This window comes from Argiope bruennichi, chromosome X1 (assembly GCF_947563725.1).
Source record: "Argiope bruennichi chromosome X1, qqArgBrue1.1, whole genome shotgun sequence".
Taxonomy (NCBI): Eukaryota; Metazoa; Arthropoda; class Arachnida; order Araneae; family Araneidae; genus Argiope; species Argiope bruennichi.
Window position 1 is genome coordinate 21272223 of NC_079162.1, and position 13815 is coordinate 21286037.

General features: G+C 28.8%; 1 long non-coding RNA gene across 1 annotated transcript in view; it reads right to left on the bottom strand.

Annotated features, from left to right (window-relative positions):
• Positions 1-11469, bottom strand: part of LOC129959447 (uncharacterized) — a 35319-nt gene extending 23850 nt beyond the window's left edge. The window contains exons 1-2 of the long non-coding RNA XR_008783431.1: positions 11384-11469; positions 3716-3810 (exon numbers count right to left, since the gene is read on the bottom strand). This is a non-coding gene — a long non-coding RNA (uncharacterized LOC129959447). The remainder of the gene's footprint in view (positions 1-3715; positions 3811-11383) is intronic.
• Between the last annotated feature and the right edge of the window lie 2346 nt (positions 11470-13815).

A 13815-nucleotide genomic window follows, 5' to 3' on the forward strand; every position in this document is an offset into this window, starting at 1 on the left:
TCTTATCCTTCAGGATTATTTTGCATTGTTTCATAATTATTTTGAAATATTTTTCCAAAATTAAAGCTGGACCTCCCTTATAAATCGTTAAAAAAAATCTCCCGGTATATCAGGAAGAAAGTCTGAAGACCTATTATCGAAATGTCGCACTGATTTCAACAAAATTTGCTTTCAATCAGGCTTTCTCTTCTTCCTCATTCATTTACACTAAAAGTTTCAGTGAAGAGGTCGGTTAAGTACAGGTAAACGAGGACAGAAAAGATCAATTGTATTAAATTTTTCGATACTCATTTTCTAAAAATGAAAATGACTGAAATTATATATACAGATTATTACTTTATTTCAACTTAATGCATCTTTTCTTATTTGACCGACAGTTTTAAATTTATGTTTGAAGATAATGTATCTTGCGGCAAATTGGGGTTTCAGACTTTGAACAGCTTTATAGTCATACAAAGTAAAAATTTGCATTTATTAAATTGAAAGCAAATTGTTTTAGTTCTTCATTTATTATAACAGATAGTAAAAATGACTTGACTGTATTGTTGACTGAGTTGTATTATGAAGTTCCTGTTTTCCTATGAAACTCTTTCAACTTTTCCTTATTTCTGCCGTTTCAAGTAACATAACTAACAGGCAAACCATGTTTCTTCCCATTTCGATAAGTAAAAAGTACTTTCATTAGATAAATGGAATCATTAGTATGACAGCCAGTCTTGGGTATGTGGATGAATCCCCCCCCCCATGAATCTTTTTGCAAACGTAATGCAAATATATGCATTTCATTCCCAAAGCAAATGCAAAAAAAAAGCAAATAAGTAAGAAAACCTTTTTCCTTTATTCTTCGTGAAATGCTCTTCGAACAGTAATACTAAAAACCTACTTATCAGGAATACTAAATAGAACTGGAGTGAGGATTCCTGATCTTTAGACCGACCAACATCGCAAAAAAAGTTTCTTCATCTTCGAAGAAATAGAGCGAATTCCTCGAAGCGGGGGATTTCAATATATTCATGATAAGAAGGAAGGATCCCCAAGGAAATGCTTAAATTCAATAATTGAGCATTTTTTTATAAGGAGAAGTCTCGGAAGATATCTTATTTTCTGTTTATCATAGCCTCTAGTTTAAGTAAATAATATTATTATACATATTTTTAAAAAGAAATCGGAAAGTTTTGTCCACTTTTGTTTCTACCATTTTTGTTTGTTTCGGTGAATTTAATCTTTCTCTCCTCATTCCTCTTTTCCTCCCAAATGCGCTGTATTATGTTCATAAGTTAATAAATCAATTTTGGTGTTTAACTAATAAAATTTACGTTGTTTATTAATTTCATAGTTTTCTGACTCCAGTCAGAGTTAATTTTATTTAAATTACATATTATGGCTAGACGAAATCTAAAATATCCTTCTCAGACAGAGATTTTAAACTAGAACTTAGTTTTTTGGCTTTTATAGTAATTGGAAAATAACACATGTTGCCCCTTTCGCCAGCTTTTAAGGTACATTCTCATATTCCGCGGTCAACAATTAGGATAATCTTTTTCCGCGTTATAATATAAAAGGGCAAAGGGGAGAAATTGTCTATAGGGGAAAGGAATAAATACCTTGGCGTTCGAAGTGCAACATTTATACGCAACGAATTGCTTAATCGCGGTCGGGTTGGTGTTCCTGTTTGACAAAAGGTGGTCAATGTCATTTAATGTCAAGATTGGCAAACATTTTCAATATGTAAGGACTCGAACGTTTGCTAGTGATAATTAAAATTTCGAATAACTCGAAGCATTTATTAATTTGTATTGAAGACATGAATGCTCCAGATAACTTAAAAAAAATAACATGTTAAACTCCCAAATTTGTTAAGTATTTCCCCAGAAGGCAATTAAAGGCTTCGCTATTATTCTCAGCTTTAGCAATACCTGGAGACTAAGCTTCGCTCGGTAGTTTTGTAAAATAGTAAATAAAATCCTGTCACATGGCTCGTTTAAAGTTATAAGCGAAATCTAATTGAATTGCATACGCGGAATCACGCATGAGAAAAATGCAAGGGAGTCCGAAGTCCTAACCACTACTCCATCTCTGATACGCTCATGCAAGTCATGTATAATCTCATGTCAATATTTCGTTATAAAAAATATTTTTTAGTGTAAAATCGCGCTTTTTTTTTCAGGAAAGACACCTAAATAGATAAACTTAAAAAGCAAAACCTTATCTAAATATAAAATTTGATCCAAATTGCTAAACCGTTTCGTAGATATACGAAATAAATGTATACCTATATACAAGAATTGCTCGTTTTAAGTCATAAGATTGCATATATCTGTTCATTATCTGTTGATTTGAAAATAACTTTCACTTTAATTAAATTCATTAACTCTCCCAACATTAATTAATTTGCAATGAATTGAAAACGATTCGATTGTGAATTTCTCTTGAACTGAAGTATACGATGAAACATTTATTTATTATTTTTTACTATGAATTCAAAAATAAATAGATATTGAACACTCAGTTAAATTATAGTTCTCATAAATCAAATTGCAAATCTAAGAACAGAATAGCATTACCAGACTATTTCAGGTAATTAATTTTCAAGTAACTAAAAACGTATTTTCATGAAAAATGCGGTTTAAAGAATTGAGAGTTTTGTCTATTTAAAGGATAATTTTTGGTCATCTAAATGTCAATTTCCAGTCTAATAAAACATTGAATGTATCTTTCTAATTCACATAGGGGGAAAGGTTTTATAAAGTGATATATGAATATAAACCGGCAATTCAAATGTAGAAAAATAAGGAATCAAATTTTTGGGTCAAAATTGACATTCAAACGTATTCACATACCTTAAAAAATTTCGGGTTCGAAATACGATTTCACTGAGCATCCATTATGTGGATAAGTCTAAATTTGTTCTGCCGTGAGCCAATCTTTCCAACGGTGGTATAGCTTGGGAGTTCCGAATTCGATACGATACTCCTATCTTAAAACTTGGCTAAATCTACTTGGTCAGCATTTCAAACGACCGTCTATCGTGTATAGCATATGTAGTATAGCATCGCGTTTGTAGATCTGACTGTATTTAGCACCATAGTCCAAATTTTCTAACTGTTGTGTAGCATGAAAGTTCCGCATTAAGTATTATTCTTGTCATTAAATCATATTTGAGTATGACCAATCCACATAATCCGACTCAAATAAGTATAACGAAATTCACTGAAGAATTTATTTTAAAACTTTTAATCTGATAGACGGAACCACAAGTATCTAATCATGATCATTAAGAAATCTACCGTAACTCGCAAATTAATTTTTATAAAAAACATGTAATTATCTTTTTTTTCAGTTTTTTAATAAATATTCTTAACTTTCTCTCGAAACATTTAATTACGCGCTTTTATTTAATTTGCCTTGTTTTATGTTTGTAAAGTTGGTTTTTGGTATAGATTTTTTATTCCATTTTTAATAAGCTGGATTTTTGAAATTTTGTTCTGTTCTTTCGGTTAAAGACATTATTTAATTATTTTCGAGACATTTTCGTCAGATAAACGAATGAATTAATTCATTTTTGCTTGTGTAAAAGAAGCATCACCTGGTAGTTTAGTTAATTTGAGAAATATTTATTTATTAATTCTACAGTACGATAAATACTGATTATAGTACTGTTATAAATAGTAATGATATATTGATAAATTATAAATCAAAGATACTAATGACTTACTCAAATTGACTGACGTCAACTCGCTGTTTTTTGCTTATCAACATTTAATCCAATCCGTAAGCATGCTCAAAAATATTCTACACCAAATTGTTACCCTAAACAAAGAATACATTAAATTAAATGATTTGCTATTAATCGTTTAAACTAGGATGTAGTTGACAATTTGAATATAGTTACATTTAATAAAAGTTCCTAGATCATATCCATTAAATGAAAAAAAGCAAAGCAGTTGCATTTCTAACAGTCTCTATTAACCCGCAGTGATAAAATAAAGAACAGCAAGGCTTCTGCAGCTGCCGGCTTTCATTGCGTTGAAAGTTCGAGTGGGTTTTCTGATCTTCAATCAATTCTTTTGAAAATCATCGGACTTTCACATTAAGAAAAGTGTTATGTTCCCAAGTGTTCTTTATCAGTGCATTACTTGTTTCGTAAATGCTTCGTCAGAAATAAAAACAAGATTTCAAATCATAAAAATGCCTATCTGGGGAATCAGAAGGGATCGAAAAATTTACATTTATGCGTTTCTTCAAGTTCTTTCGCATTCTTGCATACTTAATACTACATATAATGAGAAGAAATAAAAAGTAACAGATATGATTCACTTTTTTTATGTTATTCGATTATATGCATCACAAAGGACTGATGCTTTGTGCAACAAAATTATTTGAAACTAAGCTCATTTCAAATGACATACGAATCGGAGGCTGATAAGCATATCATTAAAAATAGATTATTTACGAGTAAATATAGTTTCTTATTTTATTTCTTCATGATTTTTTTTGTAATACAAAAGAATAGTTTCTATTCTAATTGATAGAAAATCCCAAAAGCTGAAAAATCTAATGTTTCGGCAATATAATTGTTTGTAGAAATTGATAATGAAATTAATACAAGTGATAGATGAAAGAAAACAATAGAAATTTTCTTCTCCTTTTACTAATTACTTAGAATTTAAATAAATAGAAAGTTTTTAAAAGCTGCTAATTTGATTATTATAATGTTTCTGTTTAATAATATATATCTGACGCATTAAATCGACGTTGATTTTCATTTATTTAGATAAATATCTGAATCGTCTTCCACTGCCTTCATTTTAGATTTAATAGGTCTGTCCCAAAATGACCTTCGTGAGGCTTCAAAACCGGATTTAAATGTAACTAAACGAATCCAATTTTTGAATTTTGCCATTGTTATACCACATAAAATTGATTAAATAAATATATTTTTATTTGATTCTAGTAATGTAAAATATATATTGAACGAATTCATAAATTACATATTTGAAATATCCCTTTTCAACGATTTCTAAGGTATTACCAAAAAGTGCGGAAAGCTATGTTTTCGATATACTCGTACATTTGGAATCCATCTATTTGAATTCAACTATAGATATATTTTTTCGTAAATGTCAATAATTAGAATTTCACTTTAAATAACAGAATGGATCATTTGATAATCACTTTTTAGCTTCTTCCTCCTCCTTACATTCTTCCATGTTTCCTAACTCGGATTGATTTGACTAACATTTAATAGAAAATATAGATACAACTATATTGGAAATATTTCTACTAAAAAATATAAATAATAAATTCGTGTAGTCATCATAATATTCGAAGCTAGGTAGATCATCGATTCGTATTAAGGAATCATTATTCTCTTTGAAGTATAGTATTTTGCGAACAGTAACATTTGTTGTGATGATGGTTAATGCCGATCTGACAAATACTAGATTAGAAGTGGACACTAGACTCGAGCTAGTTTAGAGAGCATAACTAGTATCCGCCTAATGCTTTCTCAGCCTTATTACTAATCATAAAAATCGAATGTAATACAAAAAATTCATCTGAACTCTAGTAATCAAGGGGGGGGGGGGGGTTCGTGATATTTTCATAAAATGCTTAAGAAATTCCAAAAATTTTATTTTTCTTATCCGGGTTAATTACAATATTGGAGATGATTACCACTTATTGGAAGGCCATTCATAGGGTATTAGTAATTTTTAGTTTTTTTCCGAAGCCAAGGCTGTTATAACCTACTTACATTTGTTAACTAATGAATATCCAAAATACTGATGGAGAAAAATAGACAAAAAAAAATGTTTGAAACGATGAAAATGTATAACATAAAGCTAATTTCATGCCAGAATTTAGACACCTTATTAATATAGATTCGTCCAAAAAATGCGTTAAAAACTCGTTTTAATCATGCAGAAAAAGGAAATAAAAAAAAAGTAAAAGTGAGCGGAAATTATTTCCATTAGCTTAATTTGTACAGTTAGTTAATAGGCGGAAGTTCAGTGCAAGGAAATGGCAGAGACTGGATATTTTTTTCCCTCTGCTTCGATACAATAATTGATTCGAGTAAAACTTAAGTTATTTGATCATTTTATAAGCAGTCAACTCGTTCCTATTCTAGCAAAAATTCTATATATAAGCTAGAAACTTTGTGATGCTTTTGTTTTAATAAATTGTGAGCGACTCTAAGAATAATTTTCTTTTCAATTTTCAATAAAACTTCATGGAAGGAATATTTAGGGTTATTATATCAGCTTTTCACGAATAAAATAAAAACTCATTATTTCAATCAATGTAATTTTTTTTAAACTTTAAATAGACATTTTATTATTATTCCTTCGTAGTTGAGTAAGTCACTTATACATTGTCCTCAAAGTGATAAATTTAACAGTTTTGGAATCAAAAATGTACATAGAATATTTTTTCATTAAAGATTAAGGAAATTAATATTGTATCATTGCCAAAATGCTTCAATCGTTTTAAATATAACTATTCAAGATACATTCTATTCAGTTCTAGTAAATTTGATTAAAGTCAGACATTCACTTTTATGAAATTTTAATTGATTTCTAGTCAAAGTAGTTAAGTAATCCTATAGTTAAATATTTACGTAGTCTGTCTCTAGAAATGGAAGAAATTGCTATTGATTGGCGACACATTTATAATGCGAACAATGTCTGCACTTGTCAATTGATCAAGTAAAAAGTATGTTCAAGAAACGTCGAAAGGAGTGTTTTTTTTTCGACCTTTGCTTTGATTTCATTTTAATATTCTTCCTTTTCACTAGATTTATAAAATGTGAAATTAATCAGTTACTCCAAGAAATTTCAATATATTAATACATATATAATATAAAGAAATTTGGTTGTCATTGAATATTTGGAAGTATAATTCGGTATATCTTGGTGATGCGAAAGATATGAATTTTTAAACTGCATTTGCAAGCAAGAGTCGGAAAATGTATTAAGTACTTGGGTGATTTTTTAGTTTTTTTAATCAAAATCATCGGCATTTCGATTTTTTTTTTCTGTATTCTCCTAAATTTATTATAAGAATATTATAATGTTGTTTGTCAATCAAATTCATGTTCATTCGTTCTAAGTCAAAGTTTAAAATAAAAAAAAAATTAAAATAAAACATTTTATCACTGAGTTTTTTTATTGATTAAATACGTATTTCCTCAAAGATTGTAAATGAATAATTTTAAATACTTAATTCACTTTATAATTTAACTGTTGTGTAATGCATTCAGTAAAAAATACCATTAAAAATTCTTACTTTTTAAATATTTTTAACAATTAAAAATAAATTGTACTGTTTAGTTCAACATTTAATTTCAAAATAGTGAATAGTGTCTTTCATTGATTAAATACGTATTTCCTCAAAGATCGTAATTTTAATTATTTATTAAAATTATAATTTTTAAGAAGTTTTCAAGAGTTAACATTATTTCTATATATTTAAAAATTACTATTTGTTTTTAATAATGCAATATTTTTCAAAAGATTTAATTGTTAAAAGGGTAGTACAGATAGTTTAATTATTAATTATCGTTGCTACACTTTTTAACTTGAAAATTTCCGATTCCGTTTCCTGTGAACATTTTTAGAGACTTTCTTTAATTCATATTTTGATTCAATTAAATCGAATATTTTTTGTGGTACTGATATCTTTGAATTAGTCTTGATACTTCTTTTATAATTATATAATATCAGATATCCAGGAACACATAATGATTGTTTAGAGAATGTAGTGAATGATTGATTTTCAAATGAACATGGTTTTGTTAGCATTAAGGTTTATTTTTGCTTAAAATAAAACAATATCTTCCCTAAAAAATTACTTAGAATTACTTGTTTGCAATTACTTAGCCAATACTTGTTAATAATATTTTAACTATGATAAATGAAAATATTCATAGATTAACTAAATTTGATGCACTGTTCTATCCATCACTGTTTCTAGCCATTAATAATCAGTTCCACTCAACAAATCAAAACCACCGGTAATATTGAGTTTACTTTATTCTCAACTGAGCCATTGCAAGTATAAACTCAGTTGTACTGGTGTTGCTGTACTCAAAGATGATGGATGAAGGAGAGTCATATAAATAAATCTGAAAATGTTTTTAATTTTTAAAGAATGAGAAGAGCCGCCACCGAGTTACCAATGACCACCCGATCATTGCTCAACAGTAATTCTCAAGAAAATTTTCCCAGCATTCACTTAACAATTTTCATTGTTTTAAAATTCGTTGGCAACAATAACATATTTATTAAAAAGACAATGTTGTTCTGAATTTGAACAAGTAAATATTTGTCAAGTGTTCATTCTGTGGCAGATGTATTTTTGATCCATCTGATAATTCGGTATCACTGAGTATATTTATTCAAGAAAGAAATATATTTTTTTTAATTCTAAAACTATTATTGTTGCTCAATGTTTGGCAGTTCTTCTTTTATACATGTATTACGATTAAAAAGTTAATCATAACATGTATAATAAGAAACAGATTAGCCTTACTATTACACAATAATATAATGCTATGAATGAATGAGTCTTAATTTATGCAAATTAAATTTAGTTTGATTGATGAATGAATGCTGTGCCTTAACTATTTATTGCCGCTTTTCTATAAGACACTATTTTTAATATACCTCAAAGTATTTGGAGAGCGAGTCCAAAAATAGTGAAGCAAGCGTTTATTTCCTTAAATATTCCACTTAATAATGTACTTTTGGATACGGTGTTTCATTAATTAAGATGAGTAATTATGTAAAAAACGATGGTTTTCTTGGCGATTTTTGATCAAAAATTTTTTAAAAAATGAAAATTACCCTTTCATTGTAAAATTGGCAATCAATAAAATTTTTACCTTACACTCATCTATGAACACACAAATTTTCACTGGCTTGTCAGCAAAATTTACTGAAATATGTCTATTTCTAAATTTAAAAGAGATAATTACGAATCTAACCGGAGAGAGTTATTGTAGAAATGCAATTTATTCAATGCATTAATTCAATGAAAAAAAAACCCTGCGGAATGCAAATATTTGTCTGATGATACATCATCCAATCGTCATGACCCTTCAAAAAAACTTGTTAATCACAGAACTGTTGTTCAAGCTGCCAGGTCGATCGCCTTCATAAACAAGAATAGAAATACTTAATGAAGTGAAATTGTAAGACATGTCAAAGAAATAGAAAAGCATGATTAAATAATTTTATATTCTTATTTAATAGTATTACTCTTAAAATTAAACCTTACTTGGAATTTTCATTTTGCACTATCTGTATAAAAAAGCCTATTATCTTTCTGAAAAATTCATTAATTTTTTATTATCTGTTTCTCGGTGCATTCTTTTTTCTTTTTATTCCTCCAGATTTCTGAGAATTTTTTTTTTATTCTGTTCAGTTTAAATAAAAAATATTAGGTCGCGAATCTCTCAAATAACCAAGAACTTAATATCATGGTAAACGATATATTATATATACACCAGTTTATTATGCGTTGTATATATATATAATATAATATACAAATATGTAGAGTTAAGTTTTAAGAAGTTAATATTTTAATGCTTTCTGAAAATTCAAGATATTCAGATTCCAATAAAATTCCAATAATAGCTTCTAATAAGAAAATTATAATTAAGATGGCGCAAGTTGCTTTTCATTTTACTGGAAGTTATTGTTATAGTATAGCTACTAATGCTTAAAGACCCATTATATATTCAGGTATGATCCATTAACTATTTGTATTGAAAGATACCACAAGGCTAGAGTAAATATAGATAAAAGCGTTCAATTTTGTGCATGTTCAAGTGTAAATATTTGAATTCAAAATAAAGGTTGTGTTGCACTGTGGAATTCTTTTGTTTCATTTCCGTGGATATATATTGAATATTTTCACATTTATATTCAATTTAAAAAACTATTTCCCTTATATTCTAAAATCTTATTCAATATTTTTCTGTCACACATTTTACTGAGCATTTAAATCTTTAGGCATCATTTACATCATTATGAAACGAAATAATGAATAGTATTCACGTTTCTAAAACGATATATTCGGTAATAATTTGTACTTTCGTCCTGATTTGACTATTATGGGAAAATATGACAGATGAAATGTTGATTTTTAATTTTTAAATAATCAGGTTTGAAAAATAATTATATTTCCGAATTCAGTATTATAATTATTGGGACACATTTCTGACAAATTACTTTATGTACAGCATCTCCGTCAATAAAATTACTTTAATAGTTTCTGTTCCGAGTTTAGGGATGGAGATATTATGAGATCTTCTAACTTTGGTACATGCTTTGAAAGGAAACATTCAATTTTCTATCATATTTTAGTGTTTGGAAGGGATATATTCCTAAATCTTTTAAATATTATATTTTCTAAGAAACTGAAGCATATGGATGCAAGTTAATGCACAACCAAACATAGCCAATACGTATTCACATTTAATATAACTTCAAAATAATTTCTATTGTATGTAAGGAATTATGTAAACACCATAGAATCGCTTTTTATAACTTTTTAATTAATCATCAGTTAGATATAATTAAATTTTTAATTTTCAAAAATCTTATACCAAAATATCATGATTCTATAACTTAAAAATAAGAATTGCTGGCTTTGCTCACTATATATAAAAATGATATGGGGTCCAACTATTTTGATGCGAGCAAATATGTTAATGTAAAATTAATAAAAAACAAAAAAAACAAAGGATGACTGAAAGTTTTTGATGTTTTTTTATCTATAACTGCCATTAAAGTAAACAAAGGAAATGAATTATATATAAACTATCCAAATCTATGTTTTTGTTTATTTTTAACTGTATTTCAAATTAAATGTTTTTTTATTCCTTCTTTAATTTATTTAATAGCCAATAAGACATCTCTGTTTAGAATGAATGGTTTATAGAATGCACAATTTCAAATTACACTTCCTTAATACATAATACCATAATATCAGTCTGTGATTTCAAGACGTTCTGAAATACAAATAGTGAACATTATCAGGATATGCATCAAACGGTTTTCATTATGTAATTAGATGAAATTTTACTTTTCCAGAATAGATAAGTATATACAATCAAAAAAGTTCTTTTTATATATAAACATTTATAAAATTAGTATGTAGTTAAAACTGCTTAGCTTGAATGAATAAAATGTTTATCAGCAGTGCACGAAACTATGATTTAACTAGCAAAATAATAGTGAAATTCGACTTTCTTAAGTCTGATTTTTGAAATCTTGATGTAAAGAACATAACGCAACAAAATTCTGCAACTCTGCAAAGTTCTATTTTATTTCTAATCGTTTTAGTACCGTCAGAAACTAATTCAAACATCAATTACCTAGAGACGCAAATCCAATCCTAACTTAGATCAGCAATCAATCGATATCAGGAATCCCTGCGTTTGTGAGAAAGAAGAAGGATTACCTTATTTCTCAAAGATGAAGTTCCATTCTAAGCACGTCGTAGTTAAGCCATCGGGAATAGGCACCTGTCGATCAAGTGTGACGCCGCACAGAACGAATCCATCACTTTTCAGTTGGCAACATCTGCTCCATTGACACTCTTGAGAGAATAATTGAACTATTCCATCAATAACAAAGTTTTTCTAAACAATTCTGTTTGACTGAATTATTCTTCTTCGAGGAATAATCCGAATCGTCTCACGATGTCATATTCATTCGCAAGTTTTAATTGGTATCCTCATCCTTTTTTGGAATTATTCCAAACTCCTTGTCAGTTATTTTATAATAATTAAGTGCCAAATTTAATGTTTTCAAACGGGGGTAATAATAAATAAAACGTCGTATGTGAGAAATAATTTCTTTATTTGATACATATTTCTTGGACTTAGACGATCAAAATGCTATATTTAGCAGGGAAATGAGTAGTTGAAACCTCTGTATTGATGCTTTTTTTGTCCTTTCCTTACCCTTTTAAAAATAATGTTTGATAAAAGCATAAATTTTCCGTTTCTGCAATTTTCTTTTTGAGAAGAATCTTCACTTAAATAAGTCTTTCCTCAGAAAATACTCATATTGTTCTTTATCAAACAAAAATGAAAAAAATTATAATGAAAGACTAACTTTATAAAATAGTTCTAATACATAATTTTTCTTCTAAGTACTTCATTAATTTTTTATTTAAATAACAATTTTCTGATCTCAATTAAGGGCTGAAAATGTATCAAAAACTAATTTAAACATACTTATATGAAACATTCTAATAGATAAACGAACTACCAGGAAGATTTTCAATAAAGAATTAATGCTTACAGAAAATGATAAATATAGATAATATACAGGGTGATCAAGAAATAACAGGAGGTATTCGGAGCCCTGTAGCGTGTTATGTACTGTACGAAATATAACAAAATTGGTCACCGTACACATTAAATTATGCGGTTTCGATTTATCAAGAAAAAAATTAGAAACAAAACACGCCTATAAGGGAAATTTTGGAGCTGCGATCGAAAACTTTATTATATAATTTGCTTATACGGGTACTGTGTGGCATGACATAGAAGATAAAAGACAGGGTTGTGGGAATTTAAGTCATTCTGCGTTGTCACTAAGTGGACGCGCCTTATTAATCAAACTGTTTTATCAGCGAGATGAAAATGCCAGTGCTGCTCTTCGTGAATACCGATAGTTAAAACAGTTACGTAGAGGACCGATGACCATAACTAACTTTCGAAGAATAATTGAAAAATTTGAAACAACAGGAATTCTTGGTGTGCGAGAATTCAAGGCCGAGGACGTAAAGGTAGCAAGCAGGGACAAGTTGAAAAAGTTGCAACTGCCGTTATGGATCAGACAATAACAGGGTACCAGCAGTGCACATTCAATGTCCCGACAAACAGATATCCCGTTCTCGACGGTGAAGAAAATATTGCATAAGATCCTGAAATTTTATCCGTGTAAGATAACACCCATTAACTGATGACACTGATCCGAATCTTCGCAATTTCTGGTTCACATGAAATGCGTTGTGTATCAAGGACATGTTCCTGACATTCCTACTTTAAACGATCAAATATCGTTACACGCCAGACTAATAAATGCCGATATGCTGCGACCCACCGTCGAAAACCTCATGTACCGCATGCAATTATTGAATCAGGCTGGTGGTCACCTTGATCCAAATTTGTAAGTTGTTATAATAAACGTTTTTCATTGGCATTTGGTGTGTTGTTATTTACTGTTTCCATTGGCAGTTATGAATTCTTTCTTCACACATTATGCGCTGCAGGTGCATAATGTGTCTGATATACTTTGTTATATTTCGTCCAGTGCATAACATGCTACAGGGCTCCGAACACATCCTGTTATTTCTTGATCACCCTGTATAATACGAGTGGATTTGAAAGATTTTATTATTCTGAATAAAATTCATAAATGAAAGCATTTAATTTAATTGCTCATAAATTATCCTTAAACTCTCTCTAAAACTTAGCATTACATTATTGGGTAATTGAATTACTCTGGATTGTGGTAAATATTATTCTTTCTTTCCTCACTTTTGGTTCGTGAAAATAGTTAAACCTTTCATTTCAGTATAAAGAATTAAATTAACATTTTGATATAATAAAATTTAGCTTAATGAATTAATGTGCTTGAAGTTACTTCGTAACCTGTAGCAGCTGTGCAATATAATTCGGAATAAATGAAGAAAAGGAAGATGCAGTGGTTTCCCGATCCCACTAACCCGAAATTTTTCAGTCTACACCTGTAAGAAATGCATTCATATCTATATTTACGAAGGTAAAATAAT